Here is a 19,607-nt window from a genome sequence, read left to right on the forward strand (position 1 = left end):
AATCTCAATTAGATCATACATATGGGCATCCAACTTCTGCTTAAAACCTCCAATGAAGGAGAGTCCATCACCTTCCAAGGGAGTCCATTCCACTGTTGAACAGCTCTTACCATCAGAATGTTCTTCATGATGCTGAGTCAGAATCTCTTTGTAACTTGAATCCATTGGTTCGGGTCCTAGCCTCCAGAGAATAAAACAAGCTTGCTACGTCCTCCATCCTCCTTTACATATTTGAAGATGGTTGTTGTTGTTGTTGTTGTTGTTGTTGTTGTTGTTGTTGTTGTTGTTGTTTAAAATGGCATATCTCAGTCTCCTCTTTTCCAGGCTAAACATACTCAGCACCTTCAACCATTCCTCATAAGGCTTTGTTTCCAGACCCTTAGTCATCTTGGTTACCCTCCTCTGCACATGTTCCAGCTTGCCAATATCCTTGTTCAGCTGAGGCACCCAGAACCGAGTGGTACTATAACTTCCCTTGATCTTGGCACTATACTTCTGTTGATGTTGAATTAAAATTAAAATGGAACTGAATTTAAAATTGCACAAATTTGCAAGTTCCACTGCAAAAGGAACTTAATTGGCATCCAGTTCACTTGGAAATTATAGCAACTACATTCAGGTGTCATTCATTTATATTTTTAACTAATTCAGTGAATTAGCAAATCTGAATTAGCTCATTCCAAACATCATAGACATCACTGGTATGCAGCCCCCAGAAAGTTGCCAATGAAGGAATGCAGCCCTTGGGCTATAATAAAGATCCCTGCTTCAGCCATATACTAACAGCAAACACAATTCTCCGAGGGAAGCTAAAAGGCTGCCATGTAAGCTCAAGAAATGGTCATTGACAGCCTTTTGTGGAGTAGTTCAAAAACATTTGGGAAAAAATAATCCCAAACAACCCATTGAGGACTGAGTATGTTCAGTTGGCATGGAATGGTAGTGGGGGGACTGAAAAATAGAAGGGGGTTAAATTGGAGTGTCCTGGGGAAAGGACGTGACTGGCTGGCAGGAATCCAAAACAGGAGTACTCCACACTGCAATGTTTTGTTGCAAGGTTACACTTGTAGATAAATAGCCATGGCCGAGGAGTGACAAAATCTTGCTGGCAATCTGCCACCTGGAAAGGAACGCATTGTGCAACTAAATCAAGATTGAATTTTGTGCCTGTCTCGACTAGTTCATTAGCCTTATATGGTGTGATTCCCTTAACGATGCAGATATCTGGAAGGGCTTTAACCTCATAAGCCACATGGGAAGAATTTGGAGTGTGCACTGGGAGTGTCACAGTGGATCAGCGTCTCCCCTTGTAAAGCTGACACAGTTGGTTTCAATCTGCAGCAACTCTCCAAAATTATTCAAAACTGCGCTGAGGAAAAAGCAGCAAATCTGCCCAGGCTGCATGTGAGGTGAAGATGGCAGTGGGATTGTGTGAGGTGTTCAGAGATTACACCAGTGCTAAGTGGTGCATTTCAAGGGCTGCCTGCTCCTGTTGGAACCTGGCTATGCTTTATGATCATCTGGGGCTGTTTGCCTTTAGATCCCCCTCACATATTGCTATTAGATGGGTGGTGATTTGGGATGTGGCCTTGTCCGTGTGGGTGCTCCAGCTCTGGAGGCATAGAGGGTGGCCACACGAGAACAGGTCTTTTTCAGTGGTGGCTCCATCTATCCCCAATGAGATGCACTTCCTGTCAGTCTTCAGGCATCAAACTAAGACTTTTTTCTTTATACAAACCTTTTGTAATTCATTTGCCTCCTACATGGTGTCCGTCTTTAAGTGAGATGGGTAGGAATTGTTATTAAAATTGTTATAGATTTAGTGTAAACCCTAGAAATTAATAAATGTTTTGGTTATTTTGGTTATTTTGGTTTTGGTTATTTGTGATAAGAAAGGAGAATGCAAGCTGCAATGGAATTCCTAGGCTGGTTTGCCTGGCTGGCTGCAGGAAGAGCAAACCTAACAGGACAAAAGGAGTTGAAGAGAGGAATCCTTCAGGGCATGAGGTGTTACCAAGGTGATGGGGTGTATGTTTGAGGGGACAGGAAAATGGAGTTTTCAAGCAAGAGGTTTCTGGGAGAGAGAAGGAGGAAGAAGGGCTGATATCCATCTTTGGAGGGTGCTGGCTGCAGGCAGCTTATGCTACTGCCTCTTGGAATGACTATGCTGAAAGATGTGAACTCCCTCCATGCAGACTGCAAGGTATAAATAGGTGAATAAACCATATTTCTTAAAGCACAACAGTCTCCGCTGCGTCAGGGCTAGCTCTAGGCCGGGCGCGAGGGCGGCGGAGCAATCTCCGCCCCTCAGCGCCAGGGCGCGCAACCTGCTCGAGACTGCCCTGCACTGCGTCTTCTATTCTCTAAAGGGACACAGACCCTTGGGACCCCATGGGGTCTTGCCACCGCTTGGTGGAGAGAGGGGCAGGCACCCACCTTTGTAACAAAATGTTATTGGATGAGCATTTTAGGTACTTAGTACACTGCATTTTGCATTTTCTGGTTATATGCATTTTATCTTAATTTTCCTTAAGACTTTTTATTTTGTAGTAAGTCACTGACAAAGTAATGAATAATAATAAAAATTATAGTAATGACTCTTAAAGAGACAGGCCACACACACACTAGTCATGCCGGGACACGTTTCCTTTTGTCGATCCGTTTCTGTCTGCGCCCCATTGGCCAGATTGAACCCAGCATTGAGGGACCTACTAACTGGGTGTTGTGGCTGACCAATCTTACCCACCCACAGCACAGGGTGTCGGTTTCCAGGGCTCACCGCAACACTCTTTGAGGGAGGACCCGATCAATTGTAACAACTACTCACCAACAGCAGTGTGATCTGGAGAGTGGACCTCCCATTCATACAGGTGCATTAGCCCATCAAATGAAGAAAACATAAGCAACAAATAATTTATGAGCTCAACATGTGTTCTTTATGTACATGACTCACTGACTATACACCAAGCAGGGTTGTAGTATATCTTCAGCAGCCCTAGGGCTGCACTGAACACACACAAAACGCACACAAACACACCAGCTTGAAGATCCAACAGTTCCAAGAGATTTCAAAATTCCAATGACATATTCTCATCATGATAAAGCTCACAGTTCCTTTAGGGCATTCTCTGCTGCATCACAAAGCAGTATCTTTTGGTAGATCAGAAACGTGGAGAAATCTGTAATTGTTTAAAACAAATATCCAGGACTTCTCTGAACTCCTCTTCCAAACTTACTTCTCTGGGATAGCTCAGCCAGTGCAGCACGAGATTCTAAATCTCAGGGCTGTGGGTTCAAGCCCCACATTGGGCAAAAGATTCCTGCATTGCAGGGGTTGGACTAGATGGTCCTTGAGGTCCCTCCCAACTTTACAATTATACAATTCTATGATTCTGAAACTTTCCCAGAGAAACACCGAGCATGCTGCACTGTTGTGGGGAGAAGGAGGGGAGATTGCCCAGCTGATACGCCTGCTGCTGATTTTTCAATGTATTCTGCTCTTAATGATGACAATGGCCTAATGGCCAACCATATTTTACCTTTTGGTGTTTATCTTTTAGTTGGGTGGGATGGGATGTGCCCCTTTTATGTCATTGCAGAATGAGCACTTCTGGTTAATGATAGCTTTTAAATCTTTTTAATTCTGATTTATTTTTTTAAGGTACAGTATGTTCTTTTTAAAAAGGCTGTAAGTTGTTCTGAGACAAAATTTTATACAGACAAAATACTTTTAAGTTATCCTATTAAATAAATAGTGCAATTACTAGATACCCCCTCCATCTTTTATAGTGAGGAATATATCTAATGACTCAGACCTCTGTGATAAATCTTAACAGTTAAGCTTGACATTAGAAACACAGCCAGGGTTACTGAGAGGTTATAGTAAAAATAAGTGCATCCCTAGAGGGCCTAAGAATTCCCAAAGAACTGGACATATTTCCAGGGAATGACAAATTTAAAACTAAAAGGATGTCAATTCCTGATAAATGTTCCGTGGAATTCATGATGCTGTTAACCCAAACCTCCAAAAAAAAAGTAATCTGAACAGGTTAAGGCCCCATCTGCACTATTTGAAGCAGTATTTTATCACTTTAAACCACCAGTCTTCAACTTAGTGGGTGGTGGCCTCATCCAAGCACTACCACCATGGAGCTGTTGCTTAAAGATTTAAGAAACGTGCCCCCAAATGGAAGTTTAGGTTAAAAGTGTGTCCTAGGTCTGAAGAAAGTTGAAGACATCTGTATTAAACAGTCATGGCTCCCTGCCAAAGAATCCTGGGAACTGTATTAGAATTTCCTGGGAAGAGGGACTTGATTGACTTATTTGGTCTTACAGGTTTTTTATAATAAAAATAAATAAATTCATGCATTTAGATAGGTAGATATTGTATGTGTTGCTTTTTGTAGAATACTTGAATACTTTTGTGGTATTAAGCAGTATATAAATATATGGATTTTTAAAAATAAAAAACCCTTAAAATGAGCCATAAAACAACAGTTAAACTATAGACACAGGAGGTAATAATAACAATAATAATAACCATATTTAAAAATTCCTGAGAGTGTATGTTTAAAAGAATATCTAAGAAAGTGGCCATGGAAACTTCCTAGAGGATCATATTCCATAACTATGATGCAACCACTGAAAAGGCCCTGCCTCTGGCACTTGTCAACCTAATCTCTTTTATTGTCAGGCAAGAGATAACCATATTGCTAGAGGTGCAGGTGATCTTTCAGGCAATGTGGTTCCAAACTATTTAGGGCAAGTGTGGGGAACATTTGGCCCTCTAGATTGCTGAACTAAATTTCCCATCAGCCTCAGCAAGTATGGTTGATGGCCATGGATGATGGGAGTTGCAGTTTATCAACATTTGAAAGGCAAAAGGTCCCCCCACCACATCTGTTTCAGGGCTGGAGCGGCCAAAACCTTCACTTTATGTCTGGAACCAAATAGGCAGCCAATGTAAACAGTACAGAATAGTGCTGCCACATTCTTTACCAACTGAAGTTTCCAAACCATTTTTGAAGGCAGAACACATTACAGTAATCTAGTCTGGATATAATATGTCTCTGAAACAAAGGCTGCTTTCTCCAGGAGAGGTTCCAGCAGGCAAACCACTATGATTAAGCATTTTGCATCAAAATCTATTGGGGCTTCTAAAACATCCTGGGGCCCCCAATTTAAGATGCAGTTCTCCAAATTAACCAAGGTTTGCTCTCTCAAGCCTCAGCAAAATGCAGAGTTAACAATATGGACTCCAATACCATAGCAATCCAAAGAGGCACAAAACAAGGATACCCACTGTCTCCTTTCCTATTCATCTTGGCCCTGGAACCCCTATCAATCCGACTCTGAGCAGCCCCAGGTATTAAGGGTGTGGAAATAAAAGGTAAAACCTACAAACTAGGGCTCTTCGCGGATGACCTGATGGTCACAACACCAGACCTCATAAACAGAGCAACCACCCTAGCTAAGGAACTCAACACATTCACATTGGTGTCAGGCCCACAAGTAAACTTTGCAAAATCTGAGGCTATGTGCTTCAACACACACACACACACACACACACACACACACACACACACACACCAAAGGAATTCACCAACATCACAAAGATAAACGCTGTCACACCAAATTTAGGTACCTAGAAGTTCAAACAACCAGAAACCTCAACAAACTATACCTCCACAATTACGAGCCCCTGTGGCTTGAGGAAATAGAACAACACCAACTTCATCCCTCTAAGACAAAAAAGGCATGATCAAAATCAACTCCCTCCCAAAACTAACCTATTTATTCCAAACCCTCCCAATCTGGATTCCCCCAACCCAACTCCAGAAGTAGCAGAATAAACTACTTGTTTATTTTCTCACAAAAAAGTCAAGAATAAGCCCCAGATACCTGCACATAGCTGCCAAGTCTCCCGTTTTTCGCGGGAAACCCCCAGATTTTAATCCGTTTCCCGCTGTTATCCCGAATAGGAAAAAAATCCCGTTAATCCCCCGGTTTCCTACCTGCCAGGGAGGCTCCTTCTGTGCATGTCTGGACATGCACAGAACCGATTTCGGGTGCCGCTCTGCCCATGTCTGGGCACTAGAAATCGGGCAGCGCCGGCACCGGAAGTTGCTTCTACGTATGTCCAGACATGCGTAGAAGCGACTTCCGGTGCCGCACCGCTGGTGATCCCAGATTTTTCAATGGGAGACTTGGCAGCTATGTATCTGCACCTCCCCTCCTCAGAAGGAAGATGGAGAATCTCCAACATAGAATCAAATTACATCACCAACCAACTATGCCACATAATCCCAGGAACCTCACTAAGATGTTGGAGAGGCTGCACCTCCACATGTGGTGGGAATGCCCTAAAATCCAACCTTTCTGGACAGCAGTCCTGAAAGAGATATGCAAAATAACTAAACAGGTATTAGAACTCACCCCAGAAGTGGCCCTACTGGTCCCTACTGAACATCTTCCGAGATCATAATGACCAATCACTTTACACAGAGCTTATAACCCACCTACTCTCAGCAGCCAGAAGCCTCATAGCCAGACACTGGAGAGACCTGTCAGAAGTAAACATGGACCAATAGTATCAAATTGTATGGGGAAAGGCCTTACTAGAAAAGCTAACCAATAAACTGAAACTGACACCAGGACAAATAGAAGAGAACGCCTTCACCCCAGTATGGCTCCCCTTTATCACATCACAGCCCAACAATACAACAACAAGAATCTCCTGACAGCATACAAATCAATCTGGTTTACCTGACCCAACAAGCCCCACCCCCACCCCACCCCACCCTCGCAAATGCAAACAAACCCCACTGTGGCCAACCACAGACAACCAACCACACCCTGTCCCCAAATACCAAGGAAATGTATAGTAGGTTACAGGCTTAGAGCCTGAGCCTGTACAAATGTACCCAGAAGCAAGTCCCACTGATTTCAATGGAGCTTCCTTCCAAGAAAGCCTGCAAAGTTTTGCAGTTTCAGCCTATCTCTGAACAAAACCCAGAATTCAGAGTCCTTGGGTTGTATCCAATCTTTGTCATCCTCAGAGTAGACCCACTGAAATTAATGCACATGATTAATTCGGGTCCATTAATCTCTGAGTACAATTTAGTGGGATGCAACCTCTATTACTGTTACTACTAATATTTCTTAAATTTCCATACTGCCCTTCATCAGAGGATCACAGGCAGGTTTACAAGATAAAAACACAAAAATGCATAACATAGTAACAACAACAACTACTATTACTACATCAACACCCCCTGTTTAAAAGGCCATAGATTGTTTAATTAGCCAAAGGCCTGGGAGAAAAGGAATGTTTCTTTCTTGTGCAGTGCCTTAAAATATGCAACAAGGGCACCAGGCAAATCTCCCTGGGGCGAGCATTCCACAAATGGGGAGCCACTGCAGAGAAGGCCTCTTCTCGTTTTGCCACCCTCTGAACCTCTCACGCAAGAGGCACACAAAGAAGGGCCTCAGGTGATGAATGCAGGGTCTAGGTTGGTTCATATGAGGATAGGTAGTCCTTGATGTATTGCTGTCCTGAGCTATTTAAGCCTTTATAGGTCAAAAACAGCACTTTGAATTGCATCTGGGAACTAATTGCCAGCCAGTGCAGTCAGACCAAGATCAATGAAATATGCTCAAACCATCTTGCTCCAGTGAGCAACCTGGCTGCTGAACTCTGTACCAAATGAAGTTTCTCTAATCAAGAATACGCCCCAGTAGCAGTCAAAAACTGTCTCTTGATATGTGGAGGAGGCAGGCTGCGGGGTGGGGATGGGGGATTAGTATAGACATTCCTTTACTGGAAAAACTATATCATAATTTACACTTAGGAAAACTGCTTTCTTATGATTCCAAACAAATGTAGCAATATATGCATTGACTTTACATAGACCACCCACACAAGAATACGTAAGTTATTTATTGTGAGTTATATACGTAAGTTATTTACAGTTTAATACTAATACTAAAATCCCCACAGCCATGGTTAGTTTAACTACATATGCTTTGTAAATATACTGTGGCATTTGGTGTTGATATTTCTTATTGTATCATTTATAGCTCTGTTGGTAGAGTGAGAGACTCTTAATCTCAAGGTTATGGGTTCAGTCCCCACGTTGGGTAAAAGATTTCTGCATTGTGGGGGGTTGAGCTAGATGATCCTTGTTGCCCCTTCCAACTCTACAGTTCTGTGGTTTTACCATAGCAAACCCCTCTATTCTACTTGTGGACTTCTCAGAGGCTTCTATGGTGGAAAACAAGATCCTGGGCTATAAAGGCCTTTGGTCTGATCTGTCAAGGAACTTAGGTTCTTATCTGAATTGCTGTGCCCCTTCCTTGAATGTGGTGTGCCTGAAAATTATTCAAAGAGATTTTGTGTGCTATAGATCAGATGGGAGATGACACTTTTTAAAGCTTTTGCTTAGGCAAGGATTAGTGCTGTACCAAAATCAACTTTCCAGTTTCTGAAAAGTTGTTCTTCCTCCTTCTTGGGAAACGAGGATTTCTTTAGAGGCTTCTTCTTTCTTTTCTGGAATTCACTGGAACTCAATCCTGGCACCTTTCAGGTGGGCGCCATGGAAGGCCCACTTGGCATATCCACATCGTGATCAACTCCCACCTCGAAACCAATGTCCCCACTGTGGAAGGACATGTGGATCCAGAATTGGCCTCCACAGTCACTTATGGACCCATTGTTAAAACCGTGTATATGGAAGACAATCTTACTCGGCTACGAGTGATAGAAGAAGAAGAAGAAGAAGAAGAAGAAGAAGAAGAAGAAGAAGAAGAAGAAGAAGAAGAAGAAGGGAGGTGGTCATGGTGAGTTCTGGCCCTCTCTTTTTCTAGAAAAATAGCACCGATGCCAGGTTTCAAGCATGCCTTATCATTGCAAGATGACTAAATGCAGTGGGTGTTTCCCATCAAATATTTCTCCGGCATTCTGCAGCTTCATAGACTAACCATGCTTCCTAGTTTCAAAAGCCCCATGAGAGTAGTAACCTCATGATGCCTTCCCACGGGCTTTGATTGAAGTGTCATAACTCAAAAAGGCTACAGAGTGCAGACTATTTATGAGAAAATAGTCTCATAAATGTAGAATGAGAGGATGCTCACAACCACCTTTCACCCCACCTGCAACATCACAAATCATATATCCAACTCTTGAGAATTTCATTCTAATTTTCTCCTCCCTTTGGTAATTTTTAATGCAATTTCTTTCCTTGTTAATAGATGGACAATAGGGTTTAAAGCACACACGAGAGAGAAGAAGAAGAAGAAGAAGAAGAAGAAGAAGAAGAAGAAGAAGAAGAAGAAGAAGAAGAAGAAGAAGAAGAAGAATCTTTCTCCATCACTGTAGTAAGTATTGCGTGGACAGGCGGAGTCCCCCCAAATCCCAGGCGACCCCCGAGCGGAATAATGACTCAAGACAATGTGCTATGGGATTAAAATTGGCCACAACTTTATTAAGTTTCAGATGTAGGGAGACCTTGGCTCAGGCATTGGGCATTTATCCTTCCCAGTCCCCAGCTGGGGATCTGGGAGACATCAGGTTATCCAGAATGTGTGGGGATTGGGCTGCCTCTGGAGAACATATGTTCAAGCAGAGAGCCCGCTCCCTGTTTGCCCGCCGTCTCAGGGGGGGCAATGATAACCTCTCAGTGTATAGCCAATGCCTCCCCTCAAGACCCCTTTAATGGGGAACCCTAGGATCACTGCCACAAGGGGGTGTGGCTCACCATTTCACGCCCCCCCCCCATTTAGGAAAATAGACTAAAGGATTCCGTCCAAGGCCTGAAACCACCAAAGTTGTGACATTTTGCTACGGGAAAGGCAAAACCTGCCAATGCAGGAAAATTCCTTTCTGGCCCTTCAACAGTGACCACGACATAGCAGTGCCTGCGTACCTGTGGAGAAAAGGTTAACCTGCAAAAGAAAACTTAACTGAGGGAGGGTGAGGTGGGAGAAGCTCTGGAGTCAACTGATGCTTCGCAGGTAAGATTCACCTCCTGTTGTGTGGGCAGGACGGTCCCTCCCCTTACCTGGCCGATCCCCTGGCAATGCCTCCCCAGGCGGGATTGGGCGATTGGCTGAGGTAGGCGGAGACCTTCAGGTAATCCGGCCTGGGGAGGGTGAAGCCAGCCCGAACTGGGATCCCAGGGGGCTGTGCGCAACCACACAAAAGGCACCCCCCATTCGGTGTGGGGAGTGGTCATTGTGCATTAATTAGTCTTATTCAGCAGCTTTCTTCTTGCCATTTCTCAGTACTGTATATTGAATCCAAATCTGTTACATGGTGTCAGAAGTGAAGGCCACACACATTGCAGAGGTTAACTATGCAGTCCTATATATGGTACTCCTCAGAGGCAAGTCCCAGTGAAACCAGTGCAGCCTAAGGGTCAGCTTACACTATTAGATTTTGCTGTAACTCCTTCACTTTTTTTTAAATGTACTTTTTCTGTCCATGGTTTGGCCTGGGAGGGAGAGGGCACTGTTTTCTTCCTCTGGAAATTCTAGGTTTATAATATTTTTTTATGGGAAGGGATTAATTTCCCCATAACTGTCACTTTTCACGTCAAACACTACTTACAAAAAGCAGATGGTCAGTATCTCATATTTATTTTTAACTGTTTCTTCCTTTGCACTTAGGAAATCTTAATAATGACCCCCAAAAAAGTCACTATTAGTCAGACCGAAGGGTGGGAGAGTACAGTTTATAAAAGCAGAGGGATTGCTTCTTACTTTTCTATTTTAAGTGGAAAGAACATGGGGGGCAGGCTTACATATGATTTATAGACCCAACAAAATACTTTTTCCTCTTTGAAAGAGTATCCATGTGAATGTATGAAAACCTGAAGATCAGGTATTGGCAGTGCTTTTTTCTATATAAAAAAACACACGCTTAGGGGTACTCTCATTTTCCTACTCATACTGGAATACTGCCCCTTAATGAGGCCAAACTTAGATTCACAAAATGTTTAGGGGTGTACGTACCTCTGCTTCCCCCCAGAAAAAAAGCATTGGGTAGTGGGGATATGAATGACCTCTCTCCAAGACTCTAAAGAGTTATCCTGGAAAAAGCTGACAAGTGGGTTCTGTCCTGGGCCCATTGTTCATCATCTTTATAAATGCCTTGGATGAAGGAACTGAGGGGATGCTCATCAAATTTGCAGATGACACCAAACTAGGAGGGATAGCTAATGCTGCAGAATACAGAATCAGGATTCAAGATGACCTTAACAGATTGGAGAGCTAGGCCAAAACTAACAAAATGAATTTCAGTAGGGACAAATGTAAGGTTCTGCATTTAGGCAGGAATAACCAGCTGCACAAATATAATATTGGGGACACCCACTCTCCCAGGACACTCCGGCACCAGGGGTGGAGAGCAGGCGGGGGCGGGGATGGCGCGCGTTCTGGGGGCGTGGCGCGCCACCCATAGGGGTGTGACACGCGTTCTGGGGGTGAGGACCGCCGCCCGTAGGGGCATGGTGCGCTTTCTGGGGGCGGGGACCACCGCCTGCAGGGGCGACGTGCCCAGTGTGGGCAGGGGGGGCAGCCATGATGGTGCCCTCGGGATCGCACTGCCTGGGGCGGAGCGCCACTACCACCCTCCCTTCCTATGCCCCTGGGGACACCTGAGTTACCCATAGTACATGTGAAAAGGATCTAGGTTTTATAATAGACCACAAGCTTAACATGAGTCAATAGTGTGAGGCAGCAGCAAAAAAAGCAAATGCTATTCTAGGCTCCATCAACAGAAGTATAGTGTCCTGATTAAGTGAAGTAATAGTACCACACTATTCTGCCTTGCTCAGACCCCTAAATCCTTTTCACATGCACTACTGGTACATCCATGCCTAGGGTGACCAGTTGACCCATGATTGGAAGGAAGTAATGCTTATTCACCATCTTGTAGGATGACTTCTGCCTCAGTCATGAAGCAGGGCCAGTATGGGGAGAGGGATGGTCCAGTCCAACATCTGTGGGGTTTAAAGCTTTCCCATACCTGACTTAAGGGGATGATTCTAATTTAATTAACTGTACCTGAATATGACAAACCTCTATGTGAGTCTATTATTCTATCTGAGGAAGAGTCATAACGTATTGGTAGCGCATTTGCTCTGCATGTGAAATATCCCATGTTGCTATGTCTCCTAAACGGTTTCTGCCTTTGTATCCTGCAGCTGCTTAAAAGTGTTTTATTGCAGGTGTTTTATTTCAGGGGTGGTGAAACTCTGGCCTGTGTGGGGTGTCAATTTGGCCAGTAAGCCATTTATTTTTATACCACATCCACCTGCCGATCAGCCAATATCACTCCAATGGACAGGGGAGCCAAATTTGATACTGTTGGGAACAAATACATACAGCCAAAGCAGCAGGATTTAACCCCCACTCATCCACTGAGGTTCAAAGAGCAGCAAGTTTGAAAGCTCTTTTGCAAGCAGCCCCACACAGCTCTTTAAATCTCTGAAAATCTGAGATTCAAAGAGCAGCTCTGGGATATTTGCAAAGGGATTTTCAAACAGTCCTGTGATGCACTTCAAAATCACAGCAGTTGGGGCTTCCAAGCACAGCATCACCCGACATCACTGTAATTAACAGCCCTCCAGGGTGACAAGTTAAGCATGTGGCCCACCAGCCAGCAAAGTTTCCTCACCCATCGTATTAGATTGGTGTGTGGATAATTTGGATGGGTAGGTGGAGCATGTCAATCTCATAGAATTGGTGTTTCTGGACTGATTGTTGTTTTAAAGGGTCAAATAGAAATATAGTTTTCTGTTACATGTCTAGCGAAGCCTGGAAGATGGATTATCATCATCATCATCATCATCATCATCATCATCATCATCATCATTTTATTATTGCCCTGATTTATTAGCTCTTCCCAACCTTGGCGCCTCAGTACTTCCTTCTGGACAGTACTACCAATTAGTGCTTTTGCTCCTTAGCCCACAGCCTGACATCAATATGCTCCAGAGTCCATTATGCGGAGGTTTCCCCCCCCCCCCTCTGCTCTGGCCTTTGCTAATTGAATTGCACAATTGCAAAGTCTGAAGATGGAAAAGAAAAGGCTACCTAAACCAAGCTGCTTCCAAGGGATGTTTCGTACCCATGGTCATGTTTCAAGCAATATCTCTGAGAATCCAATAAGATCTTTATACAGTACGTGGTGGCTTAGTCCACGGGGAGTTGAGGAACCTGTTTAGCTCCATAGGCAAGATTTGTGACTTGATGTCACAATAACGTCAGATTATTTGGTATATTGATGTTCCAAAGTTGGGACTCCAAAACACCTCGCAGTCAACATAGTGCTACTAAAATGGAACAATCAAAAACCTTTTATTTTAGCAGGGGTTTCAGTGTAAACCACCTTGTGATCAGGAAGTGCGTTGCTCATCAGCTGGTTAGTGGGAGGTTAGGTTCTGCAGCATACAAAGCCAAAAGGAAAATTGAACCGCACCCTGTCCCCCAGCTGATGTCAACTGCCCATCAGAGTGATGTCAGCTGATCGACAGGTGGGTGTGGTTTTGGAAAATGGTCTCAGGGCCGAATTGGGACCCCTGGCAGGTCAAGATTAGCTTGCAAACTGAAGGCTGCCTGCCACCTCTGCCTTAGCAGAAAGCATTTCTGCTCATACAAGAAAGCAAGTTATTGAAATGTTGTCATTCTCTCCTATGCACTTATGCCTCCCACCTCCAGGACTGTCTGGGATGTAGTGAAGCACAGAGGGATGGAGGTGATGGGTGAAAATTGGATGCTTTGCTTGGCACAATTGGAAGCACTTTCTGCTAGTACAAATTTGCCACTGGAGAGAACCCACTTGTTCAAAACCATGGGATACTTGTACTCTTCCTCCCTTGCATGCCACTACTGCTCCACTCAATTTAGATCTATAAAAAGGAGGCATATTAGTTGACCAAGTCTGCCCTTGGTGCCACCAAGTAATTGCCTAAGCACTTAAGAAGAGACACCACTCACCTATGAAGTTTACATTCTACAGGCCACCTCCTCATCCCAAAACTGGTCATCTGCTGGACCAAAGGGCACTCCTAATACTTTCCTGGCTTCTCCCTTCTCCTGAATAGATGTTTGATAATAGCCAGGCAAGCACTCCTCTTCCACCTCTTGCCTTCTTGCCAGGTCCAATCCTGCCTCAGTTCCTGGAAGGATGGAGGTGAATGGAATGGGGTCCAGGTGGGATATGAAGGTTCATCAGGAACCTGGGCACAATGTCCTGAATGGGCTGAATAAGTTGGGTTGCAGTATGGTGAAAGCAGATTTTTCAGGGCCCCCAGTTGTACCAGAGGTCTATGCAGGCTCCACAACTCTTCCTCTGTTGAGGGGAGCTTCCAGTCAGTTGCTTTTATCTGGTGGGATTCATCACATATGGGCAAATTCAGGATACACAATTGTTGTTGATTGGGAAATCTTGCACAAAATACCTGTGTCCTCAAAAGATCAGGCTTTTTGCAATAAGAGAAGTGAAGAGAAAATGCATTGGAAAGTGTGGGATAGCACCTGCTGTGAAAAAAATGTTATCTAATCTGCTTGCAAACAAATCAGGAGAAATGCTCAATAAACTGATTGTCTGGAAGTGGTCATGGACACCTCAAGATAATGTTTGCACTAGATCCTGACAGTTGGTGGGGCTTGTGAATTTCATTAAGTGTCCCTCTACCTCCCCCTCCCATAATCTGAGTTCTGAAATGCTCCACTCATCACAGCACAGAGAATATAAACACACCTTTCTGTTATAACATTCCCTGTGCATGTAATTATCTTAGTTATGTTGAATATTCTAGCCATGAATATCTCTGTGAGAGCTACGTTCTCTTTCTGATTTAACTGACCTTGTTTTTAGGCCAAGATGCTTGGGAATACAATTCTTTTGATCTTCTTTTAGCTTATTTTCTCTGAACTTGCATCACTCTTCCTCTGAATTCCCTCCAACAACACTGTTGCCGCACGTCTGACTAACTCCAGTGAGAAACTTTCAGCTCTCTTCTTTCCATTTAGAATTGCCAACTGCTTTAAGGGCCAAGGAACAGACAATTATTCCACCACAGTCCTTTTTTAGTCAAGTAGAAGAGACTTAGGCAGATGGCTGTCACCATCCCAAGCTTGTTTATAGAACCATGGTTGATCCAATGGGCTTGTTAAAAATAACTGTTAATATCTCAGGCAGTGCTCTCTTCAACTTCACTGAATTTAGTACAGTACTGTATTCTCAATTATTCAAGAGTAATTTTTCAAGTAATTCTCCAATGTAATGATTCAATGACCCCAGCTTACATGATCTAAATAGCACCTGCAACAATTTAGAGAATTGCATATTAGTTCATCTATAGCAACTCCTCAACCTGGTACCCTCCAGATGTTTTAGACTATATCTCACATGTTCCCCAGCCATTGGAAATCCTGGTTTAGGCTGATGGGAGTTGGGTGTCCAATGATATCTGAAGGGTATTTTTGGCTCCCCTTCATTTTTAGAAACAAGCAAACACATTAAAAATCACCAGCTGCTGTACTCTTTCAAGTACTTCTGCCTGTCTATCCTTCATTTGCCCGTTCTGGGGACATTCCACAGCTATTAAGAAACTTTATTCCTTTGTAATGCCACAGGGGGTTGGGCTAGATGTCCATTGGGGTCACTTCCAACTTTGCAATTCTCTGATTTTATTACTCCAGACCAGCCTTTTCAACTCTGGGTCCCCATGTTTCTTTGTACTACAACACACACAATCCCTGACCACTGGCTTGCTGGCTCACAATGATGGGAGTTGTAATTGTAGTCCAAGAACATCTAGCAAACCAAGGTTAAGAAAGGCTGCTCTAAACAGTCATTAGGTTAGGCAAAACTTCAACAACCATTTCCTCTCAAAGAAGGTCTGGACCCCGGAAGAGTTCTAAATTGCTTACAGCTATTGCTGAGAAAAATGGGGAAAGAACATAAACAAATGTCATTCATCATTCGCTATTTACACATTACAAAGGTATATTTCCATGGCTGATACGTGTTTTTCCACCCATAGCTGCTTTAAAAAGCTGTTCCAGCTAAATATTACCAGTATTACCAATACAAAGGACAGTGTTTGCTTCTTCATATGCTCCCAGCTACATCTCTAGTTCCATGGAAATAGTAATCATTTCCATTTCTGAGCTTCTTTTAGGCTGCTCAGATACACAAGATAAAGACACACACATCTAAGGGTCAGCTTGTCCTTGCTAGTTTTTCTTTAACAAATAGCCTGCGTGTGTGTGTGTGTGTGCGTGTGCACGCGTGCATGTATGTGCGTGCGTGCGCACAAACCAGAATGGCCAGAGGGAGGGGCTTTAATCCTTTGGCCCCAGTGTGCTCCTGATTGTAACTGCTGTTTGTCCTACTTTATAGAGCACAGTTCTCTGTTTCATTTCTTTATATATACACTTTAATTTATTTTTGCATTTTCAATTTTACATACAATAAGCAAAAGTAAAATAAACAAACACAATAAAAACATTAATTCCCCTTTGTGGATCCTCATATCATGATTTCCCTCTGCATCTCTTCTGTAACTCTATTGTTATAAATCCTTTGCCAATCTATAATTCAATTTTTTACTACAAATTTTCTGTCAAACCTACCAATGAATGTAATTGTTTACAATATAAATTATGAACTTTCTCCATTCTTTATTAAAATCTGCCTCTTCCTGGTTTCTAATTCTTTCTAATTCTTCCTGTAAGTTTTGGCATTTCACCATAGTTCATTGGTTTTATCTGCTACTCTTCCTTGGTTGGAATTTCCATCTCTGGGAAGATGGAGAATCCGGGCAGCCGAGATCGCGTACATAAATAGTTTCATATGATGCTTTGGGATCTCCACACCTAAAATTCCTGAAAGAAAAGCTTCTGGTTTCTCAGGAAAAGTTATTTTCAGCAGCACCCCAATTCATTATATATCATTTTTCAGAAACCCTCTATCTGGAGAGCTATCTGCAAAGTTATTTTCAGCAGCACCCCAATTCATTATATATCATTTTTCAGAAACCCTCTATCACCTTACATGGCCACCACATATGATAAGAGGTGCCCTCTTTCTCTTTACATTTCCAGCACATTTTAGACTTTGATTTATACATTTTAGCTAATTTACTAGGAGTTAAATACCAATGGTACATCATTTTCATATAATTTTCTTTCAAAGCGTAACATGCTGTAAAATTTTAAACCTTTTATCCAAAACCTCTCCCATGCTGCAAATTCAATATTATAACCAAAGTGCTCCACCCAGTGAATCATTACCAGTTTTATCTGTTCTTATTTTGTTTCCCATTCTAATAAAATTTTATACATTTTAGAAATTAACTTAGTTTTATTTTCTCTAACAACTATTTTTCAAAAGAAAAAAAACTCTTTCTTTTTTTTGTCTGACTTAAACACTTCATTGGTAATATTGCAGCCAGTCAATCCTCTGTTTCAAGGCATTTTCTGTTTCAGCCTTCAGAAACCTGGTGCCCCTAAACTACAACTCCCATCGGTTATACTGGCTGAAGCAAATGGGAGTTTCTGAAGGTTACTCAGTTTGGAGCGCTGTCTGGTTCAAGTCTGGTATCAACCTAAGGAGGCACAAGAAGGGAAAAGAGGAGGGGACCTTGTGGTTGGCAGAAAATGAGGAGGAATTAAAGAACCTCTTAATGAGGGTGAAAGAGGTGAGTGTAAAATACGGTCTGAAGCTCAACATCAAAAAACTAAGACCATGGCCACTGGTCCCATCACTTTCTGGCAAATAGAAGGGGAGGAAGTGGAGGCAGTGAGAGATTTTGCTTTCTTGGGCTCCATGATCACTGCAGATGGTGACAGCAGTCAGGAAATTAAAAGACGCCTGCTTCTTGGGAGAAAAGCAATGGCAAACCTAGACAGCATCTTAAAAAGCAGAGACATCACCTTGCCAACAAAGGTCTGTATAGTTAAAGCTATGGTTTTCCCAGTAGTGATGTATGGAAGTGAGAGCTGGACCATAAAGAAGGCTGATCGCCGAAGAATTGATGCTTTTGAATTATGGTGCTGGAGGAGACTCTTGAGAGTCCCATGGACTGCAAGAAGATCAAACCTATCCATTCTGAAGGAAATCAGCCCTGAGTGCTCACTGGAAGGACAGATCGTGAAGCTGAGGCTCCAATACTTTGGCCACCTCATGAGAAGAGAAGACTCCCTGGAAAAGACCCTGATGTTAGAAAAGATGGAGGGCACTAGGAGAAGGGGACAACAGAGGACGAGATGGTTGGACAGTGTTCTCAAAGCTACAAGCATGAGTTTGACCAAACTGCGGGAGGCAGTGGAAGACAGGAGTGCCTGGCGTGCTATGGTCCATGGGGTCACGAAGAGTCGGACACGACTAAATGACTAAACATCAACAACAGTTAGCAGACAGAGCCTGCAAACAGATCACATGGTCGCCATTTCCTCCACTATGCTGAGATGTATTTCTGATATTTCTATTCAAATTATAGTAATGATTTCTAAATTTGCATCAATGCATATAAGTTATCATAAGCAAATATGTGCCATGGGCAACAGACTGAGCAGGCTTATATACATGCCCTCTGCCCCATACATTTTAAGTGATATCATACCACTTTAAACGGTCATGACCTTCCCTGAAAGAATCCTGGGCGCTATGGTTTGCTAAGGGTGCTGGGTGTGGTTAGGAAAACCCCTGTCCCCTCACAGACCAGAATTCCCTCTGAAGAGGGATTGACTGTTAAGCTGCTCTGGGAATTGTAGTTCTTTGATGGGGATGGGATCTTCTGACAACTCTCAGTGCCCTTAACAGTCTACAGCTTCCCAGGACTGTTTAAAGTGGTATTATAGTGCTTAAAATATATAGTGCAGATGGAGCCTAAGTCACAGACTGCCCACCCCCCCCCCACCCCAGTGAGATGTGTCATATTTCTATTTAAATGAAAGTAATTATCCTAAATTTGCAACAATACAGAAAATCAGCATAAGCAATTTTTATGCAAATGTCCTCCTCCTCCTCCTCTTTTGGGGGAAGGGGTAATACATTCTATGTTTTAGTTATGCATAAGTGACCGCCCTAATTGGAATGTATATTCACACACACAAGCCCAAGTCTACTATTTGCAGTGGGAGGCAAGCTACCAATGAGGAAGGTAAGTTCATACCCTCCAACATTTCTCAATAAAAATAGGGATGACCCATTCCATAATGATGATTTTACTATTTATTCCCCACACATCTTACTGGGTTGCCCTAACCACTCTGGGAGCTTCCAACATCTATAAAAACATAATAAAACAATAAACTTTTTTTAAAAAAAATCCCTATACAGGATTGCCTTCAGATGGCTCAAGGATCAGGTCACTCCATAACATTATTCCAATGAAAATAGGGGCATCCTAAGGAAAAGTGGGACATGTTGGAATCAAATAAGGTACTGAGACAGCTTCTCTAAATCAGGAACGTTCCTGGAAAATAGGCACACTTAAAGGGTCTGCAAGTGCAAGAGGTAAAACCACAGGCTGTTTAAGAAAGACAAATGTGGGTTGCATATACACCATAATTTAAAGCATATTCACCTCCCA

At 43.0% G+C, this 19,607-nt stretch overlaps 1 protein-coding gene across 1 annotated transcript in view; it reads left to right on the top strand.

Moving 5' to 3' along the window:
- Window positions 1-1,006: 1,006 nt before the first annotated feature.
- Window positions 1,007-19,607, top strand: part of CYSLTR1 (cysteinyl leukotriene receptor 1) — a 58,441-nt gene continuing 39,840 nt past the window's right edge. Inside the window, exons 1-2 of the mRNA XM_088664611.1 lie at window positions 1,007-1,409; window positions 9,250-9,375. The gene's annotated coding sequence lies outside the window, so the exon portion shown is untranslated. The remainder of the gene's footprint in view (window positions 1,410-9,249; window positions 9,376-19,607) is intronic.

This window comes from Zootoca vivipara, chromosome Z2, assembly GCF_965207765.1.
Source record: "Zootoca vivipara chromosome Z2, rZooViv2.hap1.1, whole genome shotgun sequence".
Taxonomy (NCBI): Eukaryota; Metazoa; Chordata; class Lepidosauria; order Squamata; family Lacertidae; genus Zootoca; species Zootoca vivipara.